We start from the raw sequence: 27,255 nt of genomic DNA on the forward strand, positions 1-27,255 counted from the left end.
CCTCTGCCTGTGGCGCACAGCATGGCGCACACTGACAACATAAGCAATGGCATGAGGTTGCCAGGCAACCAGACTCCAGGACGTCACTGCCTCCACAAACAGTTGAGCACTTAATCCATCATACAACGAAAAATTACTGCTTTTATACTTGGGTCTTTGTATGAAATGTAAAAATTACATATAATGTGTTAATGAGTGGGCTCTTATAGTGGATTTTTTCTTTCTCTGAACAGAGTCATGGTAGCAGCTTCCTTCTCTTTCCAATTTTTATGCTAAGTTTCCCTTTCTTTACATTCTTGCTTTGTCTTCCTACCCCTCTCTACACTTCCTGACACTTCTACTTTGAATATAATTCATTTGCCAAAAAAGAGACAGGACACAAAGATAAATTTGACTGAAAAGTCTTTCTTTTTTAAAACATTGCAGTAACATCGTTGTAGTGAATTTTTTTGGCCACAATAATTGCATCATAAAAATCTGATATTATGACAGCCATACTACTGATTCCTTATACTGAAATGTTAACGGGTTAACTGGGACATGAGTAGAAAATCCAATATTGCAGTCAAAGAGCAGCGTTGGCCCTCAGCATATGCAGCCTGGCATCCATTTAGACCCCCATCATTGAGGAACATTATTCAGCCAAGTAAGCATCAGGATTCCAGCTATGAGGCAGTTTTTGATTAGAAAACCTATTTCCTCTTCAACTTTTGCCAAATTTCAATCATGGTGATATTCTAATTACCATTATCCCTAGCAAAAAAAAAAAAAAAGAGAGAGGCAGAGATTGAGTGGGTGCATGTAAGTGAGGAAGAAGACGAGCGAAAGGGAGGGAGTCTTTTGCGTTTCAGCAGGGGAAATCTGAGGAAAATACAGCGTGAAGATCGAGTGAAACAAAGAGCACGATTTCAACTCTTTTGCATCCTATTACACGGAACGCAGTAAAGATGTATCTGGATGAATCGTCGCATGTTTGCTATTCCTTAATGCCTGTACATGTACCTCTGCAGGATTAAAGGCCTCAATATGTCATAGGATATGTAGTCCAACCACAATGTAAATAGAAATTGTATTCATTTCCAAGCTACTGAATTTTCAAACTGTTAAATGTGCATGATAAATTCAAATCAATGCAATTTGAATACAAGTTTACCAAATCTCCAACAAATTATTAAGTTTTGTGGAGTTTGACAGCCTTCAGTTTCACCTGAAGCTCCCATGAAACAGGTCATGGATAACTGAGCTAATGGCAGTTAGTGGTTAGCTGACTCACTTTAGCAACAAGTCAACCTACCTTCCCATCAGGAAACTCTGTAAACAATCTCAGTATTGTATTACCTGTCAGTCTCAGAGGCCACTGAGCCCAGTTCTGTTGTCCACTAACAGCGGCTAGCAGGTTTGGTTAATTACTTAAGCAACATCAGAGGAAAAACCAAATATTTACCACATAAAATATGGTCCCCCTTTTACGCAAATCAGTGAATAAGAAACTCTGCAGTCTACTCTGGTGAATGGATGTAGGGGAGATCAGGGATGATTAGAATAACCATATTTTATTGTGAATAGCATACACAAGTCCTCTACCAGTATCAACTGTTTTTTTTTTTTCAAACTTTCAACAAATGATTTGGACACAAACAAAAATGGAAACTGAAACTGTAAATTGGCAGAGCACATTGTTACTTTTGCCCCACCTCAGTTTTTAAAAATGTAAAAGTTGAATAACTTTACCACAAAACAAAAGTAAATATTTAATATTTCTGGCATAACGCTCATTAATGCTTCAGTCAGTGAATGATCGTGTTTCTCTCAGATCAATTCATGGAGTCAAAAGTCGCAATTGTGTGAAATCGGCTGGATGCGTGAAAGTCATCCTCATGCATGGTCGCCTCTTACAGGCTCTCCCTCATATATAAAACATCCTGACAAGCTCCGGCACAAACATCTGGAATGGTGAGACCCCCCATTGGTCTTCCTCACCCTAACCCTGGGCATCTCCAGCAAAAATAATGAGGAAGAAATACATATTTAATAATATTAAGACAAAAGTAACACCATGTTACGTTTGTTACTCTTCTGTCTCCATCAAATTTACCCTGGAAAGAACTAAAGAGAGGATAGCATGAAATCTCTAAATCACTGATCATCACTGCTTATGGATGGGTCTAAAAACACTTTTTACTTTTTTTTCCAGCTTAAACTCTGGCAAAACTGATGGGACTGAGCTGATTTTTTTTGCCTGGCGGGGTGTACTTCATACTTTGCGTGTACTTCATGCCATGTTTTGGATTTCCACGTTACAAGAGAAAAAGTCTGCGTTACCACTGTCACCCTATACTTTTGTCACGACTCTCCCCTATTCTCCTTCAATGTTCCAGCAGTGTCATAAGCGAGAAGCATTTAATTGGATGCAAATTTAGTGTACTCCCCTGAGTACAGATGAGTCATCAGCAGTTTTTTTTTTATCATTTTCCAGGAAAAGATGAACTGAAATACCATCAAACACAAGCAAATGCAAAATATGTTGGTGTAAAAGTAACACATATCACAACACAGATGTGATAAAAACGTAAACATTGATTTTGACTTCATGGGAGCTTTAAACCGGAGTGCTCACTTAAAGAGTCAAGTAAACTGTTAAGTCATAAAGTCTCCCAGCATAGCAAGAGTGTCTCCTGCTTAAGCATTCAGCCATAGCACACGGGAAGCAGAGTAACAAAGTGCTTCAGAGAGCCACATAGTCAACCCAGACCACCCGCGAGTTCAGGTTCATGCAGTGTGATGGGGTGGGGGGGTTTGCTTTGGGGAGATTACACAGCAATAGGCGAGACATGGAGCCGCTCTCCCCATGTTAAGTAAATGGAGAGCGGGTGAAGAATAACTGCATGGTCGCTTTGCCCCTTATGGGTCTTGAGGGAGCCTTCGCTATCCCACCCCGACCTACAACCTCCAGAGGTGAGGTTAAATGACAAGGACTGCAGAGATGCATTAAACATGAGTCATTTGGACAGAGAGCTAGACGCTGGACCACTCCAGAGATGATAGGGACATTAACCAGGGCTTCACCAGGGCCTGAGCTGCATTTAATGAAGGCCTCCACTACCTCCCAACGTCTCTCTCCACATTTGACTCACAGCCAGGGAGCTAAGTAGTTCAAGATAAACACAGCCACTACTCTTGCTGGCTCCAGTTGTCTGAATTTCTGCCCATGCCTCTTCCTCCATACTCGCCCTGTAGCCTGAAAACATATTACAGTCTCTTTGTAGTCAGCAGTGGTCAGGACCAACCAAACCAACAGCAGTCCAGCACAAAAGTGGAACTGACTGCAGTCAAAAATAGACATTTTCAGAAAAAAATTAAGCAAACTGTTCGGATGCAAAAAATTGACTTGAGCATGTACATAACACAAAACACAAAACAAAAAACATTATTGTTGAGCCCTACGTTGTGTCACACTGGTACATATGGGTACTGTGCCAAGCAGCATGGCCATGCACCCTTTGACAGGAAGAAAATCTAAGCTCACATTATTATCACTGTAGATATAAATGTAATTTGATTTGTGTGCATTCATTTAGTGTTAAAAAACCTTTGTTTTGTAGACACGTCCAATAATTATTTTTCTACACTGCCTGAAATTAAATGGCCATCGTGGTCCTTCCGTCTTCCCGTCAAAACGGACCAATGACCCCACAGTGGCCAGATATCACTTATATCAAATAGCCAGACATCATTTAGCTCTGTAAATAACAAAATGAGTAAATAGGCAGCTGCTTGATTTACAGCTAAGCTAGGCTGAGATTTAGTTAGAGATGATAGTCTGATGCTGCTGTACTGTAATATTATGACTGTGCTCCATCATCACCAGCATTATTTAGCTATTTACCAAACTTATTCATGTATCTTATGTGCCTCAAATCTCAGTGTGAAAGCCTCGGTTATTAATAACACTTTTTCTAGTTTGTTATTCAGCATAATTTAAATGACGCAATTGAAATGAGGCTAATTCATATCTACTGTCATCAAAAATGAATTTACTGCTGCCAAAAGAAAAGCATCACCGTTCCCTGGAGGCTCATACATTCTTATTGCTCTCCTTTTGGGATCTCTTTCCTTTCCATGAAGGATGGGGAACCTGAGACCGTGATGGATTCTTACGTTTATTTGTTTAACAACCTGTTTCACGGCAGCTTTCTGGCATTTTCCAATCTCTGTCGTTGTGGGAAAACATGATCTTTGCCCTGAAAGGAAGCGCGGCCTTGGCAGCTGGCGCTCACTTATGTGATGCCGGTGTGATGTATGAAAAGAATGCAATACTTCTACATGTCTTAAAGAAAAACATAACTTAAGTCTTTTGTGTGTTTTGTCATCATTCCTATCAGTAATAACACTGTAACATTGAACTCAACACAGCAACGCACAAATTTAACGTCTGGAAACATGGCAACATTGCTAAAAACAACTCCCTGAAAAAAAAAAAACCCTCCTGCTTCTTTTTAACTGGCTGATTGTGAGTAGAACTGGAAAGATGTCAACACAAGATAGTTTGATCTGTTTTTAAGAGGAATCCGACCTCGTGGAAGACACTAGGAGAACCTATACTGAAATATGCAATCTTCACTCTGATGATCTTTCATTTAGTAAGAAACTGACTGTTTCATAACCAGTTAAAACTCATTACATGGTTTTGTTTAATATTCAACTTCTGCTATGGACACAGTTCTGATCATAGAATCCAAAGGAACTATAAAATCATTGTTAAATCACTAAAATCATTTTTAAATTAATTTTTTGGGTTAAATTATTGATTTTTTTCTACTTAACTTCTTTTTAAACCTGGCCCTTCTAAAAAAAGGAGCAGAATAGGCCTGGTGTATATGTTTAGTAACAGACACTCCGAAAGAGACAACAAATTCAGCTGTATAAGCGAAAACACGGCAAAGGCAGCTGCTCTTGATACAAGACCTTATGGTTGGTTTCTGCAAAAACTATATTTCCTGACAACTATTCACAATTTTAAAGTCTTAGATCTATAAACATGTTGTTCTTTAAGATTAAAGCATTATACTCAAATTAACACGCTGCTTCTTCCTTTCTCCCCTTTCTTCCTACTATCATGATCGTGCATAAGATGATGACTGGTCTAGTTAGTCACTATGTCATTCTCATATATTTGCATTACTGACAGTGAACCTAACTTCAACCAATCCCTTCGATTCTGAAACCAAATCTGCAGCAATTTCTTATATGAGAAAAAAGACAAAAACTCTAAAGGGCTGGTACAGACTTCAGATAGTAAGTCTGGTCAAAAGGATGTTTTCACTGCTATAGATGCAAAATACAAAGACAGAAATACACAAAAACTATAGAAAATACACAAAATGTGAATGTAAATAAATACAGTACAACTCAGACACAATCTAAGAGGTTCTGGTGTGCAAAGAACATAATAATAATATCCATATATAGATAGTAAATATAAATATATACATATTCTGATAATATAAACACTATGACAGGCTGTCACCAGCACAGCACCATCCACAGACCTTGTTCTGACACAGGAGGAAAACTGGACTGCAGCAGAAGATATTTTAGTGTTTAATTCACACTACTACTGCATCTAAAGGACATATTGATATGCTGCAGTAGAAAAGGACCTTTAACACCTATGAATTTAAAACAAAGTTTCATTTGGGACCACCACTGAGACACGGAGCATTTTAATGGCCTGCAGCAACCAAAAACACATGTTTTAAAAAAATGATTCAACCTCACAGAGAAACGCAAAAAAAACCTAAAAAGTCCCAGGTGCAGATGATGAGAGTGGTCTCAAAAACAGACAGGACGGCGCTGCTTTCATCTGTATTCATCAGGTGAGGCAGGCCCGGACACTCTCCTCTTCGCCAGGAACACAATAATAACAATGGCTTCCTCCAACACAGCACGACCACACGCTTCCAAGCGCGTCATCTTCAAACGTAGCTCTGAGTTAATGGCCTGGAACACATATTCAATGTCTATCAAAGACGGACGTTGCTGGGATGGATGCACATGCTGACAACCTCTCTTGCTCGCTCCTCGATCACACAAACATGCGCTAACACTGTGTCCCCTTCACACTCCTACCAGCACACACACACACACACACACACACACACACACACTCAGAGAAGCCCTCCCTCCAGTCAGTTTAAGTATAGCAAGCAATAATGTGTTGATTAAATCTGTGATCAGCTGCCTAAGGGGCATGAAATTGGACATGATGAGTGTGGCACATTAAAAACTAATTATCAATAGCAGCGATCCTATTGTCTTTCTTTTAAAGCAGTCGCAGCAGTAAATCAAGTGTGGAGAATGGAACACTATGTGCTCTATCACACTGAGCTCTGGGGTTACACCCGTACCTGGATTCTGGCAGCTTCAAAGCTTTTTGATAAAAATATTAATCTATTATTTACTGCCTGTAGCACTTCCTTATTGTGTTACAAACTCCTGGAGAGTTGACAAAGTACGCTGCGGGCAGGGAATCAAGCTGCTGTACCTGCAATGCTTCACAATTTGAAAAATAAGCTGGAAAAAAAATGTTTTCTTATTTGTGTCCTCCAAAAGACTGCTGCCGGACTGGCTGGAAATGTTCTCAACAAGTGAAACGACGAAATAGAAATGGATTATGGGTTGATATGAGTAATCAATTTAACCGAAACCATGACCTTTCAGTAACCCTAACCATGCCTAAACACCTAAACCTAGACTAAACCCCAGATAACACACCTGTGTGTCATTCTAAAGGGCAAGTACAACCGACATATTTTGTAGTCTACTTCGGAAGACTTGGTGTGCACAAACTGATTCATGCAAATGGTTTTGTAGCGTTTGAACAAGCCACAAACAGCAGCAACCAGATTAAGGCTCACACATCTATAGCAAGCCCAGAAGTAAAAATGTCTCCATATCAGCACAGACTCAGTGCATACCAGACTTGAAAAAGAGGCAGTAGAGAAGATAAGATTCATTTGTTTTTGCCAGCAGTAGGGCGATCTGTCCTGACTGTGACTTTGACCAATGCTACAAATTCTACTGTTATAAATAAGTTTGTTTGTTTGTTTTGCATGGCTCTTTCATTTTTATGCTGTTCAATAATCACATGAAACATGAAATCAAACACTACAGATCAACTCATACAACCTTATTTTAGCCAGCTTGTCTACAGGCACAGCGTGGCAATAGTTCAACCCAAGAACAACACTCTATAAAACTGATAAACTGCAAATTACAGGACCCTCTGCATTGCTTTGGCATTTGAAACTTGACTAGCTGAACTTGTAATTCATCATCTTTATCAGCAGCAATAAGGGCTCAACACTAAGGATTGCCTGCTCTTCTGTGGCAAAGGCAAAATGCCATTTTAGGCTGATAAATCTAGCAACTCTGTTGATAAAAAGAGGACTAAACACATCCTCTTTTCTGGAGCTGATGATGGAAGTAGTGATGGAAATATCAGGTCCTCCACAATAGGGATTGCCCACTTGTCCAGGGCCAGTAAACTGTAACATTGGGCTAGTAAATCTAGCAATTCTCTCCAGTAAGTGTTAAAAAAGAATAAAACACATTTTTTTCCAGATCTGATGATGGAAGTAGCTAAGGGGTAAGCGATCTCGCTCCCTTCTCATCTCCGTTGAGAGCTGCACATGTGCAGAACCGATCCGGCACTCAAAAGAAAATGGAGGCAAAGTTTATGAATGGATTTCGTTATCTTTGAGACAGGAGTTATGCCGGAGTGCAAGTTTGAGAGCAAGGAAGATAAAACAGAGTTGCTCTCAAAGACCTGTCAAGTGTCCTTAAAACATTGCTGGATTGTAACAACAACAGCCCGCAGTATCTTGCTTGCATGGCAGCAAAGAGGGCTTGTTGGTTCTTGTATGAAACATGAATGCTGGGGCAAGTCAGGTTACCCCAAAACTAATTATCACAGTGTAACAAAAGCACTACTTGCTGGGTACCATCAAACTAGACAAACTCTTTTGTACACAAATCAGTCCGAAAATTAAATAAAGCGCTTAATCCCAGATCAAATGTACATTGAAGTACCTTGAAGTATCCTCATCATCATCATTATGTTAGTCACGGTTTCTACGGATCAAGGTTGCACAGATAACCAGATGCAATGAATAGGGCTGGGTATCATTTAAAAACTTTCAGCACTGGTACTTGTAATACCTCAGCTTTGACACCAATTCCTGAACAACTATTTTTAAAATAACAAAGCATATTAACAAAAAGAAAACTACATTTCACGTCACGGTATAATTACCACCAGCTAACCCTAAAGGCAGTTCGGTCAGTGCCATAAAAGAATCAAAGTTCTTTATGCAGTCCTAGCTGTGAAAGTAGGTGTTCACCCTCAAAATGCTGTGCATTGCTTTGCATTTGATAAAACTTCAAATTGGTCTTGCTGAACTTGTCATCTTTATCATTCTTTTCCCTTTGGCCATTGGCAGTTTTGCAAGCACTCTTCTAATGTCACTTCAGTTTTACCCAATCCTTGCAAAAATATAATTTTGCACTTGTAATTTGTTCTGTTTGTGCTAATGTTCCTCGGCTTAATCAAGATAAAAGAAGAGAATGGAGTCAAAAGAGCAAGGGTCAATGGGAGGACAGTTAGCTTAGTCACAGGATAATATTAATTTGAAAACAAATCAATGATCTGACCTCGACTTGGACCACTGCTATCTTTTCTGGTCTTTTTGCACGTCACCTCCTCCTAAGGATGCTTTTAAGATGGCACCTGCTGTGGTTACTAAGAGACCTGTGATGCAACTGCAAAGTCTCGATATTTCATCACCGACAATGTGCCGTGGGACAGAATCTGCACTTGTCTCGTCTCACCAAAAGGATTTCTACTCAGTTATGCACTGAACTGTAAAGCAGCTGTCATTTGATGTAACCTAAGCGGTATAAACATTGCCTTTTTTTCCCTCTTCTCTCCTTCCTCCTTCATTTTTCTCTCCTTGGATGTTGCTCACCCATCCACTCTGCCTTTACCTCCGGCTGTCTCTGGGACCGAGCGATTAGAGCGCTGGGTGCTCTCCTGCTGATAAGGCTGAGAAACCTCCCTCCCGCCACCACCAATGGCTGTGTCCTCGGGGCGAAGGAGAAAAAAGGAGCCCAGGGTAATGTCCCCAACACCCCCAATCCTTACCCCTTCTCGCCATTCACCAAGTCATGGGTGGTAGCTGAATACACTGGCTTGTGCATCTCATGACTTTGAACAGATATGGCTGCATTTTCATGGTGGATAAGAGCAGCGAGAGAAATGAGTGAAAGTAATACAGCTCAGCTTATAACAGTGTAACATTAAGCATCAAGGGCCCTTTTTATGACTGAAATTTACATTCTGGAGTGTATGTTTACAGTACCATCTGCTAGATTGTGTACACTTAGCACTGGAAATGTAGGACAAATGCTGGTGCTCAAATGCAGATAAGCTTCATTTCATGAGAGCTGCTATTGTCTAAACTTCTATCCATCTGCCATAAAAGAGAAAATAATATAGCGCAGGTTATTCACACAGAGACTAATTTTATATAATTAGAACACAGTTGAAAAATTGTAGCTCTCCTTTGCTGCCTCCAGCTATAGCAGGCCTCGCTTTACCGTTAGTTACCGAGTATTGGATTTAAAAGCCGGTGCTATTTTACATTTTGCCAGTTGTCAAACAACAAAAGGCTGTAACTGACATCATTGGCGGTGAGTGCCTCCAACTCAAGGGACGTTGGAAAGTAATGGTCTTAAGGTGAGTTCATGGGATGGTGTGAATGTGGAACTAATTTGATTTGATTTATTTATATTGAACATTAAAAAAAGACTACTCCTATTCTATACAAATTCATCAGTCACTTACATAAACCAGCTCTCCTCCTCTTATGTACAAAAACAAAACAAAAAAAAGTACATCTTTTAAAAACTTTGTTTGATGTCAATCCCAAGTCCATTCTGCAACCCCCCCACTACAAACTGACATGCACATACACACATCACATCACTGGTGTGAAACAGTGTTGTTTCAAAATCAATTTCCCTCTTAAATCTCTGTGTCCATAAACATTTTTGTATGTTGCCAGGAAGTTAATTATTTCTTGCTTTGTACATAATTTGTGCAGGTTTAAATTCCACCAGACCCTAAATTTCAAAGCACGAGACTTTCCACTCTCCGACGTTCATTAATATCCATATGGCTTTTGTATTATGCATGTTTAGTAGGGTGCTTTTGAAGGTGTTGCCCCATGGATTGTTTTGGTGTGAGCTGGAGATATCATTTGTAGAGATATCTGCCTTCTTTTCAATGTAATGGAACTGGATGGCACTTAAGTTGTAGTGCTCAAAGTGCCAAAAAAACAAAAAATACATGAGTCAGTTACTGAAGAGAACCCACAGACCTTTTTGTGTGCAGATTCATGGAGGAACTTCTTTCTTTCTGTGGTCAAATCTTTCCTTTGTATTTGAAAGAAAACAGTTCTTAAATGAAACTGCTCAAAACAAGGTCTGTGAATTATCTTGAGTAACCTGTTTTTGATTTCTGGAAAGGGACATTACTGTCGAGTTTAATGTATTCTTGCTGCTTTGAGCACCGCAATCTGAGTGTCATTTAGTCACATTATATTGGAGAAAAGGCAGACATCTCTACAGCTGATATCTCCAAAGACTCTCACCAAAAAATACAGATTGACAAACAGCACTGCAAGCCAGGGGGAAAAATATGTATTTTTTGATTTTGGAGTGAACTGTTCCTTTAAGCTGAACTCCACAGCACACCTTCTCCTAATGTGAAACATTAAAAATAGCTCAGAGGAAAATCTATGTATGGAAAAACTGAGTGACCACTCAAAAAAAATCACCATGCCCGAGCTACATCTACTCAATGCTAGATTGATAAGGAGAGGAAAACCTGGTCCTCAAGGTGCTCCAAAGAAAAAGACTTGGCCGGGGCTTATCTCTGGGGTCAGGAAAGGTCCACAGCCATTAATTTTAAATGAGTGGAATGGATTTGTGGTAATGGAAACCCAATGGCTTCAGACAGCATTGGGACTTGGTGGCGTGAAGACACCAAACGACAGTGTGATAACCTGACCACTGAACTGTATGAAGTCGAGAAACTGATTTGGGTTTTCTGACGCTCGCCCCCCCCCCTCCCCTCGCTGTGAAAGTCTTAAGCGTAATGCATTAGAAATCTATCTGGAGGCGTTCAAGTGGAACGGAGCTGAAGATGTCAGGTAAACTCTGTCTTTTGGTCAAAATACAATACATCTAATTTAAAGGCCTTTTCACAGCAGACATGTTTATTTTTTTGGTGCCGTTAATTTTCACATTAATAGTTTTTGAACCTGCACTGTATGTATCCAGTGTAAGCTTTCACAACAACAGTGCAATTTCGCTGACCAAGGTCAATTTTTTCGGATGTTTCGCTTCCAACATGAGCAGATCTCACTATCCAAGGCATCCACCGTGGTGGGTCACTTGTTTCACGTATTTCACAGAACTCCTTTTTATTTGACAACAATTTCAAAGACAACACTTGGAGAAGAATAGCAAAAATTTCAGTTTCAGCAGTGAAACTCATCTCTTTCTTTGCAGGCTTTACCAAGGTATGTTATATTTTTTTCTTCTTTTTATTTAATAAAAGGATCCCCAGGTCATTGTCACTTAATAGTGATTACATATTTTTTGCTGTGGTGCAATTTTAATTTTAATTTTTTAGATGCTTCATAATTAGCTTAATTCACGAAACAAAAATCACGAAATGATTATGATATGTAATCAGAAATTAAGCAAACATGCTAAGTTGCAAGACTTGCCATACAGACTTTGTATCCTCCGTTGAAATTTCAATTCTGGTCCGTAACTTGTGTTATTTTTTGCCCCTTTGCCCAGTCTGGCTCCAACTCCAACTCCAGAGTGTTTATTTTCAGAGCAATGGGCTTTTGTTTTCAGGATAACAGGCTTAGCTTTACCTCGACAGACAACTGACATTTCTAAACAGCTTTTCAACTCATCATTGCTCAGATTACAGTGTTAAGCCCGTCTCACACTCCTGCAGTGCTCCTGCAGTGTTCCTGCAGCCTGCCTGAGCTTCCTCAAGTCTGGGGGTGATGAAGCAGGGGAAAACAACTGGCTTCAACCATAGACTGTAAATTAAATAGGATTTCAACCTATTTAATATACCGTCTATGGCTCCAACTCACTACATTGTTTTTGGTCCTTCCAGACTCAGTCTCTTTTAGTTTTAGCTTCTCATTCAACATGTCAAAAACTGGTCAAGCTTGTAAAACAAGTAAAATCATATGTGCAAAAGCAATTCCAACTCTGGCTGTTATGAATGTTAAACTGGAAAGGTCAGGAGTTTGTTCAGTTCTCTAATACCTTTGTGTTGGAAAAAAGCCAATTTCTGGTGTTAAACTCCTCGCATGTATGTGTGAAGACAGGGTGTGACAAAATAGCCCCAAACATAACATTGTTTTTTCACGCAGCAGAGCAGTGTGGAGTTCACAAATGCTACTGTCAGTTTCCACTCTGTGAAAAAAAAATGGTTTTTGCTCGCTCTATTATTTTGTAGACTTACAATATAAGAAAGCAGTAATGGCTGTTTCCACTTCACATGTAGCTTGTTCACACCCTGCAAACTGTGAATGTGAAAAAACACTGAAAAATATGTTCACAGCGTCACATATTTCCCATATGCCAGCGTGAGGCAGGCTATTACTTGAGACTTTTTTGAGGTATTGTTTCGATATCCAGCCAACTACTAGTTTAGCGCTCAATTTTGGAGAAGAGAGGAAACACAGATAAAACTTTCCAAAATGAATGTGACTATAACTTTTTATATCACATGCTGTTAAGTGTAGGCATTGAGTTGTTTCGTACTGAATGGTGTGTTTATGTCTTGAGTTATATAGCTCTCTGACAATACAGTACAGTACTTTTTTTATTTAAAGCTTTTTCAGTTAAATAAGTTATTGAACTGAAATATATTTCAAGACTAAGAGTTTTCAAATCTAGAGTTATGAAATGAGCAAACAGGTTTGTAGATCTGTCCAGGCAAAGTCTAATTAGTCCAATGCAACGCTGTTTTCATATGAAACTCCACCAGAGTTTGCGGACTAACAAAATAAACCCAACCCACAATCAGCATGAGGGTGAGTAGATAATGACTGAAATTTAATTTTTAGGTGAACTATCCCTTTCAGTTGAAATAACGAGTGGATTAGCCGTGTTATTTCAATCAGAAAGGACAGAAACCTCCCTTGGCTTATTGTCACGGTCAGGCACAAGGGTGAAGTCTGCTAACGTTACATTAAGTAAGAAGTTTTGTTTTGACAATTTATAACACAACTTTTTAATAGCTCTCAGTCTGTGCTGATTGGGCCTGACCCAGCCTCCTTGCTGGATCAGGTTGTCGGTTATGCATGGGTCCAAGTCTCACTTTCAAATAATAGTTGGGTCTGGGGTGGTCATGAGTAGTACATTTGTGGGTCTTCTTAGGTTCAGGCACAAGTTTTGGGGGTATGTGCAACTTTTTAAAACAGTATATTTAAAAAATATCAGCCATGCATAATTCCTAAAATAATTATCCTATAATATGTTCAATAAAATGTAAATGTAAGTTAAATTAAAACACATTTATATTCAATATTCCTATTTTCAATACAATCATTTACTGCAGAAAACTTTCAACTGCAGTAAAACCTTGCAGAAGAAGAGAGCAAAAAAAGTCATTTTTACTGCAGAAGCCAGCTTTGACAATGTATTTGTGGTTGAAACACAGTGGAAAATGACAACAGAGCCAACAAAATTACATCAGTATCAGGAAAAAATAGGTTTTAATGTGATTTACGTCAATGTGCACATTATTCGTCAGGATGTTTATGGCTGAAAAAAATGTTTCAAAAGAGGTACATTACTGAAAAAAAAAAAAAAAAGTTTGAGAACCCCTGAATGAAGCTAAAAGCCTGTCTTGTTTTAAAGTCCATCCGTCTGTACATTATCTATACCATCTCTAAATCACAAGGGGCCGGAGCCTTTCCCAGCATGCCTTGCGAGAATGTTGTGTGTCTATTTTAAGTTGTTGTTATTCACAACAGTGATTGACCGAGATCTGCACCGAGGCAGAAATTGCATGCTGACCCTTTACAGTCCTTCAGTAATGGCTGTATAATATATGTTTTTTGTAGGTGGGGGGCAGTAATGCAGGAGTTTCCCAGATTAAAATGCTCCACTTTGAGCTATGCAGCTCAGAAGCTATTACACCCACACTCATTCCCTCCCACCTTGCTTTTTACTTAATTGAATCAGCCAGTCCCCCATATCAGATATTCCTTAACGGAATACTGAAACCTATCCACCCTTTTCCTAATACCATTAGGGGAAGCAGGAGAGCAAGATGGATGCTTTAATCCTGCTGGTTCAGAGCACACAAAGGGGAGCGTGCCCTGCAGTAAGACATTAGCCACAACATTCGCTACTGAGCCACAATATTCTCTGGAGCAGAAGACTTGCCCTGTCACTGCCTGACCGAAAGCTACAATAACAAGAGCTCATTTCCTGCAGACAACCTAGCATGTAAATAACAGAAACAGTAACTCATTGCACTGCTTGGTGTATGGGGAAAGAAATAAATTACTGCAACATGCTACAGTCGGCAGCACCTCATTTCCATGATGTCTACTACAGTATTTTATGAGTCCGCATGGGTCCAGTACGTTTATGCCATCTGTTCATGAACCCAGCAGATATGCAGGAATGCATGTCCAATTTGACACAATGGTGATGCAGATGAATGGGGCTCAGGCAAGCCTCCTGCTGCTGAGCTATTCTTATTTCCCTACCTATTTTCTGCTGTGTCAAACTGCAGCTAAACTAAGGTGAGGTCCATTATTTCTGGCCAGCTCAGGCACAAACTAATCCTCTTATTTGGGAGGTCAGCGCCAATCATTATACAGAGGGGTGCCATTACAGTGTACACTCCAGTGAGCTGATTTTCCCCTTACATAAATATATGACTCAGGGGACCGCTCTTACTCCCCTCTCTAATTTATCCTTCGACTTCTTCGCTCTCATCCTCCACTTTTTTCCTCTCGCAACTTTCCCCTCTCATATCTACGACCTTCTCAAGCTCCCCTCTTCTCTTTTTTTTCCCTCGCTTTTTACCTTTTCATTTTTCACTCTCCCACACTTCGAGCTCACATCCCTCTTTTCCCACCCTCATTTTTTTCAGGATGCCCAGAGTGGCGTATAATTGAATCTGCAGAGAATGCATGAGCAGGAACAATTAGCTCAGTCACTCAGAATGTGGATATAGCTGTACAGTAGGATAAACAGAATAATACTAAAAAAAAAGAAAGGACAGAAAGCAGGAAGATAAGCCTGAACTGTATGGGCTCCAGAACAAAGAGAAACACACAACTCACACAAAGTACACACAATTTTGTTCCCACCGTCCTCTGACGAAGACGGGATACTCTAATTTTACATTCCATGCATTGTCTTTGCTGTCATACTGTTCAGCTTACAAAGAAAAACTTATGAAGCTCTCCAAATTAATGATGTCAGTGTTTTTAAATGGGGGATTTTGGAGAATAAGTAAATGTAAAAGTTGGCCACCCAAATTAAAAATAAATTCATCAAAATAATGTTGAGATATCTTACTCTAAACTAAAAACGTCATCCAAGTCAGATATTTCACTAAAAGTGAAAAAGAAAAACTGGAGAAAAAGTTGTGCACCAATGTCCAAAGGCAAAGCACAGTTGTCAGTACATTTCACTTAAAGGGCTAGTTCAGAGAATTTGATGCCCTTTGGCATCCCCCACCAGTTTGGAGAAGCAGAGCGGAGGAACAGCACAAAAGCTAAGTGATGTACTGCTGTCGAAGGGGTCAGCAGCAAAACAGATTTTAGCAACCTAAAAAAATCAATATCAGTGTAAGTTTACACCATATTTAGAAGATTTCCACCACTTTACTTTGCCATCACACAGTGTTTTCTGAAAGGAAAACATGTGAAAAAATGCTAAAACTTCCAGAGAAGGTCCTGGACAGCAGGAAAGGCCGTGACATTTTGAAAAACGAAAATTAGGTTTTGAAGATCCCTCCACTTGGAATAACAACCAGACAGTTTTGCCTTCTATTTGCTATCCAGACATCAAATACTGCCTTCTTTTTTGCCAAGCCCACACACAGCTGAAGATCTTAAATGGGTGATCAAACTGATCTTAACATTTTGGACATTCAACTAAATATTATTCAACTAAAGCTTTTAGGATTTCAAGTCCGATTTTGAGCTACTCTATCAATGTGTTGGATCATAATATCAGTCATAAACATATAAACAATTAAATTAACAAAATCGACCATTCTGTACAACAATGCTGTCTTAATTACGATGTGGGAAGTCTTGTACATGACTCAGAGCTCTCAGACAATTTATCACAAGAGTACCACAAGAGCAGGGAGTTCCTGAGAACTCTTCTTGAGAACACAGTAAATGCGACCTCATTTGGAGGTAGCAAGTAAGCAGGAACATCTTTGGATCTGCAAGCCAAATACCGCCCTCTCCAAAGCAACCAGACTCAGTGAACAAAATCAGTCACTTTAATTTTTTATTTTAGAAGTGCAGCGACTGTGTTCTGGGTTGGACTGATTCATAAATAACAGCTAGTTTATTTTTATCATCTATATGGTTATATTGCAAGATAAAAAAGTTCTTTATTAGCAGAAGCTGTGTCTGCATCCCTCATGTCAGCCACACAGATGGGACGGCAGCCTGGGTTGAAACCACGCAATAATAACAACCCCTTGGTCCTGCTCAGGCTGTTATATAAGCGCAACAATGCATGACTCTGCTGAATTTATGAATGTCGAAAATGGGGAAAACAAAAGTGACGCTTTTCTTTCCCAGAGAAGGAAAAGTTGGGAAAAAGCGTCTCTTCTGTCCAAAAAATATATATATATTCTGCTCGATGTGGCGCTGACACCGACAAAGATGGACCATAAATACTTCATAAATACCAATTACCTCAAGAAGCAGGCATGAAGAAAAGAGCAGCTATTTCAGCCAATTATGAGGCTTCTCTCTCAAAGGGTGGAGAAAGACGACTCTTCCCTTTCAAGCCTCCCACTGAAAGGAGAATCCTCTGTCATGTTGCAGAGCCTCAATAATGTTTCCCTCCACCTTCATGTCAGGGATGAAAGCCCCCAAATGTCCTTTGAGTGAAACCCCCAGAGGACTTAACATGCATCAATAACATTTCCATCCTTGAAGATGTTTGAGGGGGACTACACATGATCTTCTCACAGACTTTGAGGCTCTGCTCACGTCCTGTGACTTTTATTTACCCCAATCTCAAAGGTCCCTCCTCGCAATGCCAGAGATGGAGATATAGAAGGGGGGGGAAGAGGGAAGAACAAAAGAAAACAGAGGGAGGGAAAGGCAGAGTGAGACAGCACATTGTGGTGAGTGTCGTCTGCTTAAAATAGGACAGCTGCCTCTTGAAGGAGCCATCATTCTTCATACGGGTAGCCTGTCTTCATTTCCACCCTCGGCAAAGCACACGGGGCTTAACACACTTACGTCTGAGGATTTGCTGCGCTTGAAGGTGGCAGCAATTCCCTAGACTGCAGGGGGAGGCAGCACTGCAAAGCCACGCCGAAAAAACAAGCCAGCCACGGAAGCAATATTCTGACCTCTTCTTTTTGTCGAAGCAAACTTTTGCCTCCTGACTAGACAGTGACCAATTCTGCAATTGTTATCGCAAATAATATTTTAATGTATTTATAAAAAAGCAAGCAACCAAAACATTTCCAGTGCTTCCATAAAGTGAATTTTATAAGATGTTTTTGGTATTCTGCGTTCATTGGGAAGTTTTCCAATAAACAAGAGCCACAAAGAGAGAAAAGGTTGATGACATACACCAAAAGTACTCAGTCACAACCAAACTTCACAACCACAGACAGTAGAAGTGTGTAAAGCTTCCAGGTCTGAAAAGCAAAGAAGTAGCCTGCATTCTTTCTAATGGCCAGCAGGGCGTGACTCTGCTGGTTGCAAAACTAAGGCTTTATTGAGTCGAATGCAAAAAAAATGACTCTAATCTCATTGGTTTTATGACCTCAATAAACAGTTTCCTACTGAGTGTACGGAGACTCCCGAAACTGTAAAACTAGACAGTGCTGATCAAATATTGTCTTTTTCTCACTTGTTTTCAAAAACATATTTTAGTCACTGTTGTTGTATTATGAGAAAGATACTGACATGCCAGGCTGCCATTATATCCTGGTGAACGGACGAACCAAAACAAAGGGCTGCAAAAGTCGCAGCACGTCACCCACCAGCTCTATGCTTTTGTCAGTACTGCTCATGCTCCAACTCCAAGACACCAAGATGGCAAACCTCCATCATGCCAAACATGAGGGTTCAAAACCAATGGGTGACGTCATGATGGCTCTTTCCAATTCTATAGTCACAACTGCAATACATACATCTTGAGCCCCATTCCCACCAAGCAGCCACGAACACTTTGGTTCAGTTCATCACATTACATCAGTTATTTTTTCACTTCCACTGGCAAAAGTTGTGGATGATATTGACAGAACCTACTCCATTCCATATTTTACTCTCAGAGGTCTTCTCTCTCAGGAAAGCTTGTCGTCTCGTTGTAACAAACAGCCACATACTGAGAAGAACGAACACAAAATGTGTCTGCATGGCGGGTGCGTGGAGAATACAAGTGGAGCAGTGGAAAAGGTTAGCATTTGTCAATCAGCCTGTAAACGCACAGCGTAGGTTACAGTCTGTCAGTACAAAAATGCTGCAGCTTATCAAGACCAAGAAAAGTCTTGTCAACTGCTGAAAAGGTGAAAGGGGTTATCCCCGGTAACAGCTCCGCCTACATTCAAAGGAACTCTCTGTGGTGGAAACAAAAAAGATGTTTAGGTACATGTAGATTACATAAGAGTACTGTACAGAAAGAGGCCTAATGGCTGTAGACCACTGGACCAACAGGATGGTCCCAGAAGACTTATACATTTTTAAAATTATAGTACAAGTCCTCATAACCTTTGAAAAAAAAGTGCTGAACAACTTTGAGTCGATGGTGTATTCCCAGTAGTAAACAGCAATGGTTCGCACTCAAAAGGGACGAGATCAGCACATATTTAGAAAAGCTCTGGGAAGCGTGGGCTGTTTTTACAAACTAAATAACTTATGAAGCAATTTGAGCACATTTCTTGCATCTGCTTCTCTACTGTAAGAAATGAATTACACTGAAGCAAGAATCACCACACCTGAATGCTCAAACCAATGCAGAAATAAAGTTTCCAACAAGTTTAGGTTTTAATGGTAAATTTCCCTTTTACTATGTCTTGGTAGCAACTTTGAGAATAATTATTCGATGAAACAAATATTAAAAGAGGTCCATGTTTGATGAAATGTTTCCTTACAATCCTTACTCAAAGAGAAAAATCTAAGCAGTAGAAAGTACAGGTATTTATGTTAACATGCAGGGAGTAAAAGTAAATAGCTCTAAGTAAAAAAAATACTGAAGTACAGATGCTTGAACAATCTACTTAAGTACAGTAAAGTTTCTTCCCACCTCTGGCAACAGGACATTTGTATCAAATACAGATTCAGTCCACCATGGATCTATAAATTATTCATCCAGCGGCCCAACCCTTGTCCAAAATGTACCTGCGATATTGTATCTTGAGAAGAGGGAGTTGGAGCTGATCCAAAGTTGAGTCTTTAATTGTCAGCTTTTGCTGTAAGCGGCCTCCCCCATGTTCAAATTAAGCTTATGACATTCAGCTACAAAGCAGTGATTATGTAGAAAAGGTTAGCAGATATTGCATCGGCTGGTCCCTCAAAATCACACAGTGAGTCATCTGCAGCTGAGCAGCTAACGGTGACAATGGGGATGTAGAAGGAGCATTATTTATGTGAGCTAATTAAAGAGCTTGATTATCAAACACCTCACATCCTCCACAGAAGGCAGGCGCACGTGGCAACAGTATAAATCAGCTGACCACCCACACAAACTGTCCCTTCTCTTGCCTCCACTGAGAACATACTTCCCCAACAGGGAGCACCAGGCTGTTGCTGTGTAGAAAACTATAAGTATCTTGGGACAGCTTTACACTTTGTTTCCATCAATGTATTTTTATGTTAAAATTGAAGTATTAGTTGTATTGCACTGTTATCATTAATATACTTTGTTAGTTTCAGGTGTTTTTTGAATATGAATTAAAAACTTTTTCTCGCATGCCTCCCTTCAGAAGCTGACAGAAAATGTTCATCCACAGCCCCCACCCCCACCCCCGTGCAGTGGCTCTATGCCCCAGCAGGGGTGCCCGCCCCATGGTTTGAGAACTGCTGGTTTAAAAGACCAGTGTGTAAGATTTCCAGGGATTTTTTTTTGTCAGAATATGTCAAAAATCAAATAAAACATTCATGTTGTGTTTTCCTTAACCCAAAATGAACCATGGTCGTTGAACACAAACTTTTGCAACATGTACAAGTTTCATGGCCACTGTACACTCACCGCGGTGTTAACCAGCTGCAAAATGTCCTATTTCTGTTGTGTTTTCTGCATTGTTCTTCAACGTTTGAGGTTCAACTGTTACTTTAAATTACATCATCTTGTTGCACCCTCTTCTTCTGCAAGGGTATAATGGTTTTCTGAGTGAAGGATTGGCACCAACAACTGCTTATCTTGATTAACTAAGTCCTAATAATTGCTCAACAGTAGTGGATGGAAACAGGCATTCATTCGCCTTTTTTTTGCCTATTTACTCCAAATTTGGTGTTAAGTGACCTCTGGGATGAATTGGGAGGCTGTGTGTAAAAAGGCACATCAGCATTAGTTCCATCCCTGGAAATGGTCCCATTTTCACATTTATAAAACCATAATGACCCCCTTTTATCAGGCTTTTATTGAATCAGTCTTGCCTTGGTTTGGTAAAGACTGGTAAAAACCAAAAACAAACAACACATAACAACATAAATATAAACAAAACAACATAAAAATATATATCTGAACAAATTTGTCAAAGGGGCTATTGGGGTGTCATTAGAGAAAAAAAAAATTGTAACTGCTTGTTCTATCTTAAGTGTTAAAGATCAGAAAAAGCATCAGATATACAGTGTGTATTATAGTATTACAGTTCCTAAACTTTTTGGCTGTGTCCTATCTTATCTCAGACCTCAAATCTTATCTTAAGAAATCCTAACTAGAACTGTAAACTTGATTCTTCAATCAGCACTTGTCCTATCATGTCTGCATTTGTGTTAAGGATATACACAAGGCTTCCTGTGTCCTTTGCTGTCTTACTTAATTTGTAACTGGCCAGCTAGCTGCTATAATGGACCAGAAAAGATGGGCCTTAAATTTTAGCTTTGACGAGTCAGAGGAATTAATCATGTGCACATTTTTGGGAAGTTTTCTTTCCAATTATCGGCACAGGACTGAAAGCAGTTAGGCAACATGTTTCTAGAACACAAAAATCCTAAATGTCATCCTACAATGAGATAAAATGGGATTTAAGACTGTGGAAATTTCTGTAATGAGGCCCCTGGTTATAGGTGAATCTCAACCCAACCTATGTTCTTAACTCCCCGCAGCTGCTGCATAAGGTGAGCTCTGTTCTTAAGGAAGGTTCCCATCCCTCACATAAAGAACTCCAGCTCCTGCTCTGGCTGTCAGTTTGTGGCCCATGGCTGAGGAGCAAAACAATAGAGAGAGGCTTTTGTTCCTGCAGCTATCGCACTACCAAACAAAGCTAGCACGGGATGATGCACTTCACCTGTGCATGGCACTTTAAGCTTTTCGAGTGAGTGGGTGAGTGTGGAAGCACTTTGTCACAACTTTCTTAGGAATTCTTCTACTTTGATACTATTTTTGAAACTATGACGCTGCTTCCTTTTAATGTATTTGGTTTTGATGTTGTTTGAATCTGGATCACTGTGATGTCTTGTTTTTTAACTCTGGAAAACTGAATTTCCCATTCGCACAACAAATTTACCCTTGGGTACTAATAACGAAGCCTTGAACCTTGAACAAAGCACTGTGAAACTTGGGATATTCAACCCAGAAACTGGAGCACTGAGCTTTAAAATTTTGGAGGATGGCGGTCACTAAGATATCTCCTCAACCCTGACTGATAGAATGACCTAAAAAAGGAAACTTAAATCGTCGGGTCTTCAGGACTTGATGGCCCTTTGAAGAGGGATGAAATCTGTATCCCTTCTTTCAGTAAGGCTAATTAGATCATTGACATTTTTCCTTGTGGCACCTCCTGCCGTTAAGTTCAAAAAGTATATAGCTTTGAACCATTACTTAAAAAAGCCAAACCACTTTCCAGTTCCACTTTCAGCTCCACTTAATGCCCCTTACTGCAGCAACAGAGCAGACAGAAAAAGAAAAATTTCATATTTTATTCTGGCAACATGATGCGCGTTCGAACATTTTTCTGGCAACCAAATGAAAATGAGGCCAGATAACAATGAGAATGTCAAAGAAAATAATAATAAGACACGGTTCTAGCCAACCCTTGAACACCATATTGCAAGGCAAATTACTGATGAGATGACTGCACTGCCAGATGTGGCTCTCACACTGCAGTATCACAGAAAAAAAAAGCGAGCATATGCTCTATGCTGAGGATAACTTAACTGGTACAGTACAGACCTCTGGTAAGCCGATTGAGAGAATTCCCCAAGCATATACGGCCTACTTCATACAATATGGTGAGGGTATGCTGGACCGCAATGATGAGCCAATACAGTCACATGATGGCCTGTGATAAATTAGCTGGGGATCCATGGTGCAATAACTTGTAGCAGATCAGGGAAGCGCACAGTGAGTGTGACTTGATAGGACATGCTTCATCCTTCAACCATACTTCCCATGATGTTACAAACATCCGATTTGTCTTGGGCTGTTAGAAATGGCAATAATATTAGAGGTCTAACTGCTTGGTGTCAGCATGGGCAATTTGGCAATTTTTCTGGAGCTTTCTGGAAGCGCTGAGAGAGAATGTGAAGATCCAATTTTGCTCACTGTATAGGTAAGAAATTTTTAACTCATTTTTTTAACAATAACTTAAATTCACATGTAGTGGATTTCACAGCAAAGCACACTATAAAAACCCAACTGAAAGTTAGATATAATGCAAATGCTCTGTGCTCCAATAACTGTGGGCAAGCTGTCCTTTCCTGTCCTGTTTCCTGCTACGATTGGCTTATCTATGTTAAAAAGAAAAGCAAATATTGAAGATGGTTAAAATATTTTACTGGGGGGTGGGGGGGCTGTAAAGTGACATACAGTCACATTTAAGCTAATGTTGGGTGTAAACACAAGCTAGTCTTGGACAGCCAAACCTCTCCACAGCACTCAGCACTGGAGAAAGGTCTGGCTCCACGAATACACATTCTGCTTTAGGGGGGGAAAAAACACCCCGCTTGTTTCTTTAAACCAATCAGAAATGTCGTGGGTGGTGCAAGGGACGGTGTTGCTGCAAAACAATGTTAAGGAGGAACCTGTGGTGGCTGAACATTTGCGGGAAGTGAGCTCTGCTATTAAAATGACTACTTCTCTGCTAAAGAAATGGTAACAGCTGTTAGCTGTTTGTACCCTAGCTGTTAGCTGTTTGTACCCTTAGCACCACAGGCAAAAATTTGTTGTTTTCAGTGTGTATGTTGCAACTAGGAGGTTGTTCTTGTTTCCCAGGTACTTTGAAAACACAGATGGCAAACGCCATAATGCCGCTTGAAGCAAGCGACCAATGGCAGTACTACTAGCTAACTAGCTATCTAATCTATATCAATCATTAGCTGGCTGGTTTCATAGCTAGTTTTGGCAAAATGCTAGCTAACTAGCTAGCTAATGTACATAAATCATTAGCTAGCTAGTTAGCTAGCATCAGTCAGTCAGTTAAGTCAGTTAGGCTATCAAGTCAAGTCTAGTCAAAGTTAATTATAGCCCACTATCACAAAGCATGCCTCCAAGAGTTATACATGTAGTCCTGCACTGAGTCAGGATCAACTCTAAACACAATGTAAACTGATACAGCAAATAATATTTAAATAACAGCCCAATGATTCATTTGGTGAAGAAAAACCAAAGCAGGAGGAAGACAGAGACATCCAAATAAATGAATTTCTCTACCAGTTACTGCAGTTGACTCAGCCTTTACGACAGACATCTGTCTTTTCTTCACAAAGCTCTCACACATTGTTTCTCACTTTCTTTTGTCATCCAAGATAAAGACACGCACAAACACAAACTGTGTCAGCCCAAATACACATTATTGTAACTGATGTTCACACTGATATCAGCTTTGTTGATGGTCCTCCAATGCGAATGTATCATACGTAAGCTTTTATTAAATCTATGGAGTGGTCTCATCTTATCTTTTTAATAGTTTAAACTTATTCAGGTGTAGAAGCGAGTAGAAGAGCAAAGATCGTCAGGGCATGTTGTGTCATGAAAAGGGTTGAAACGTGTTTTAGTGTAGTTTTTATAGAGTCTAAATGGGCCTTTTGAGTTGTAAAAGGTTTTAACAAGTTTCGGGGGGAGCTGGAGCACGTGTGTGTTGAATGTACTCGCCAGACTTATGGTGCTATAAATTTATGACCATGGACTGATGTTTACTGTGGTACTTATGCAAGTTAGCCTGCCATACAATTGGGTTTGAGTATTTAGCATGAGAAGTGAGAGTTGTTATTGCTGTAAGTTGTTCTTTTGTTTTTGTTATTTGAATGTTAATTTGAATTATTTAAAATCTTACCCGAAATTCAAATTGTGTCTTTATTTTCCGTGTGCTGTTGCTTATAAATTTCAGTTATTGTTTGCATTGGATGTTTTGTCACTGTAATATCCATGTTTTGTAATGTTAATATTATGTGTAGTAATGTTTTTATGTAGTGCAACTACTTTTTGATGATCACTAAATTTGTAGTGGCAAAAGGCTTTTGCAGTTAAATTAACTTATCATGGTCATTCTGCAGAAACAAACAAACCAAAAAAAAGCCAATAAAAGGTTTGGGATATTGATGGAACCTTTAAAAGGTTCTTTTAAAAGGTTCTTTATCACACTTGCCAACCTTGAGACTATAATAGGAAGGATTTTGATACCAAAAAATCTGACATTCAAAGGCTGCTTCCTGTTTTCTGATGACTTTTAAAGAAAATAACAAAGTAAAACATCCAAAGTACATTGGAGGAGCATAGATTTTACTTATTTTTTTTTTAGGAAAGAATACAGAATAATTTGCCCCTCTAACAGGAACTTGAGTAAATCTCTGGCATGAACTAGTATTCTTCACTTCTCTTTCATTCATTTAGTTTTTTGCCTCTGCCCCTAAAAAAAAATTACTGTCCTTGGGAAACTTCAAAGAAAATCTGGTTTGGAGTAGCTTTGTTGTCATTCAGGCAGAAACTGTAAACTCTTAGAGTTGTATGGGGCTTAAAAATTGTCAAAAACAGGTTGTGATAATGAAAAGAGGAAAAAAAAAAGGATTTAAAATTTGTCCGAAATTGCGAGAAGTACAGACAAACAATGATCCCGGAGAGAAGTCTCGAGAGGGTTGGTAAGTATGTTCTGTAGAGCCATTTTTGGTTCTATATAGAACACGGTGCCAATCACGTATCAAGCTATAGAACCCTTAAAGATTGTATATAGAACAACTGTGTCATTCTTGTCCACGCTTGTAGCCATTTATGACCATTTGCAAATTTATAGTTGCTATTTATTCATGGATATTCTTATGGCTCTGGCACAGGATGATGACATCACTATTTCTTTTGCTCACAAGACTCCTGATTGGTTGGTAGTTTTTCAGCTGCCATCAGCACAACTCGAGGCTTATTTGCATCACTGAAAAGGTTGCTGGTTATCTGGGCAGTGACCGAGAGACTTGGAACCAGGCTAATGATAAAAACAAGCGTCCAATCAGCACTCTATCAAATGAATTTTGCAGCAATCTAATACGCTTTGAGTGGCAGAAGTCAACTGTTTATTTTTAATTTGCACCATACAGCTACTGAAAAAGTCACATCATAGCTGCGTCCCGCCCTCTGCTGACAGGGTTGTTGACTGTGAAGGCCCTGGCTGAGTTCATCCGACGATTAATATGAAATGAATGGACTTTTTGCTAACTTGTTGACTCTGCAGCTTGTAGTGCTTGTGTTGGGATGTTGTTCGGTATAGCTTTTTAAAAGTCAATTATTATTGTAAGTGTGTGCCTGGCTCGCGCCGTCCGGCCGTCCAGTGATTTAATTTTTTGGTGACGCTGATCTCATACACACAGAGATGTTGACTGTAGGCACTTAGCGTGGAGCGGCAGCCAGAACGAGCGGCGCTGGCTGTCACAGATGCTGCCAATCGAGGCTGTCCACACAGAGACTGCTGTACACCTGCCATTCTGGCGCATTCTGCATCCTACTTTAATTCAATTTACCACTCGAACCCATTTCAGAGCCTGTCACACATTTTTCCCAGCCGAGAGGCAGTTACATCAAGAAGGCCTGAAGGGTGTTGCTAGATACTGTACGTGATGAATCATGGGAGTGTTGCTTGGAGTGAAAAAAAACAAAAAAACAAAACAAAACCTCAAAAATATTCTGGGTGAATCCATTGAAAGAGACCCTGGTTTCATTAGAGAACAGATTAGAGGAGGAAGTCAATATCCACCAGCTTTGGATTTAAAGCCCAGCTTACAAAGGCATTAAGATTCCAGGAAGTGATAAAAACCATATGATTCCTGCTTCTTTTGTTTAAGGAGAAAAAAGAAGCGTTGACTTCTGTAATTAGACGGGACCTCTGTGGGATTTCTGAGGCCACCACAATTAGTGCGCAGTTGATTTGGGTAAAGTTGCTCATTTATTTTTATTGTAGGCTACTTTACCAGTCGTCCTTATTGAGCGGAGTGGATTTATTTGTCAATCTAATAAACATTATGTGCAAGACCGCCTCAGGCTCTGCGCACGTTAAAAACAGATTAGCAGAAATAAAAGCAAAAGACTGAAGGCGTATTTTCATTGTGGTCCTCTGTGATAAGGGGGTACAGGAGGGGAGGAGGAAGGGGAAAGCGATTCAGTCCCTCAAAAAGCCTAAATAACACAACAAAACATACTAACATTACCCCCCATCATTTCCCACTCCCTTGCACCCACAGCTCGAAAAGATGCACCAGATTTTCAAAGCAACAGCAA

The 27,255-nt window shown here is 39.8% G+C and overlaps 1 protein-coding gene across 5 annotated transcripts in view; it reads right to left on the reverse strand.

Moving 5' to 3' along the window:
* Positions 1-27,255, reverse strand: part of cadm1a (cell adhesion molecule 1a) — a 570,965-nt gene that overhangs the window by 182,636 nt on the left and 361,074 nt on the right. The window lies entirely within an intron of this gene.

This window comes from Lutjanus erythropterus, chromosome 11, assembly GCF_056507025.1.
Source record: "Lutjanus erythropterus isolate fLutEry1 chromosome 11, fLutEry1.hap2, whole genome shotgun sequence".
Taxonomy (NCBI): domain Eukaryota; kingdom Metazoa; phylum Chordata; class Actinopteri; order Lutjaniformes; family Lutjanidae; genus Lutjanus; species Lutjanus erythropterus.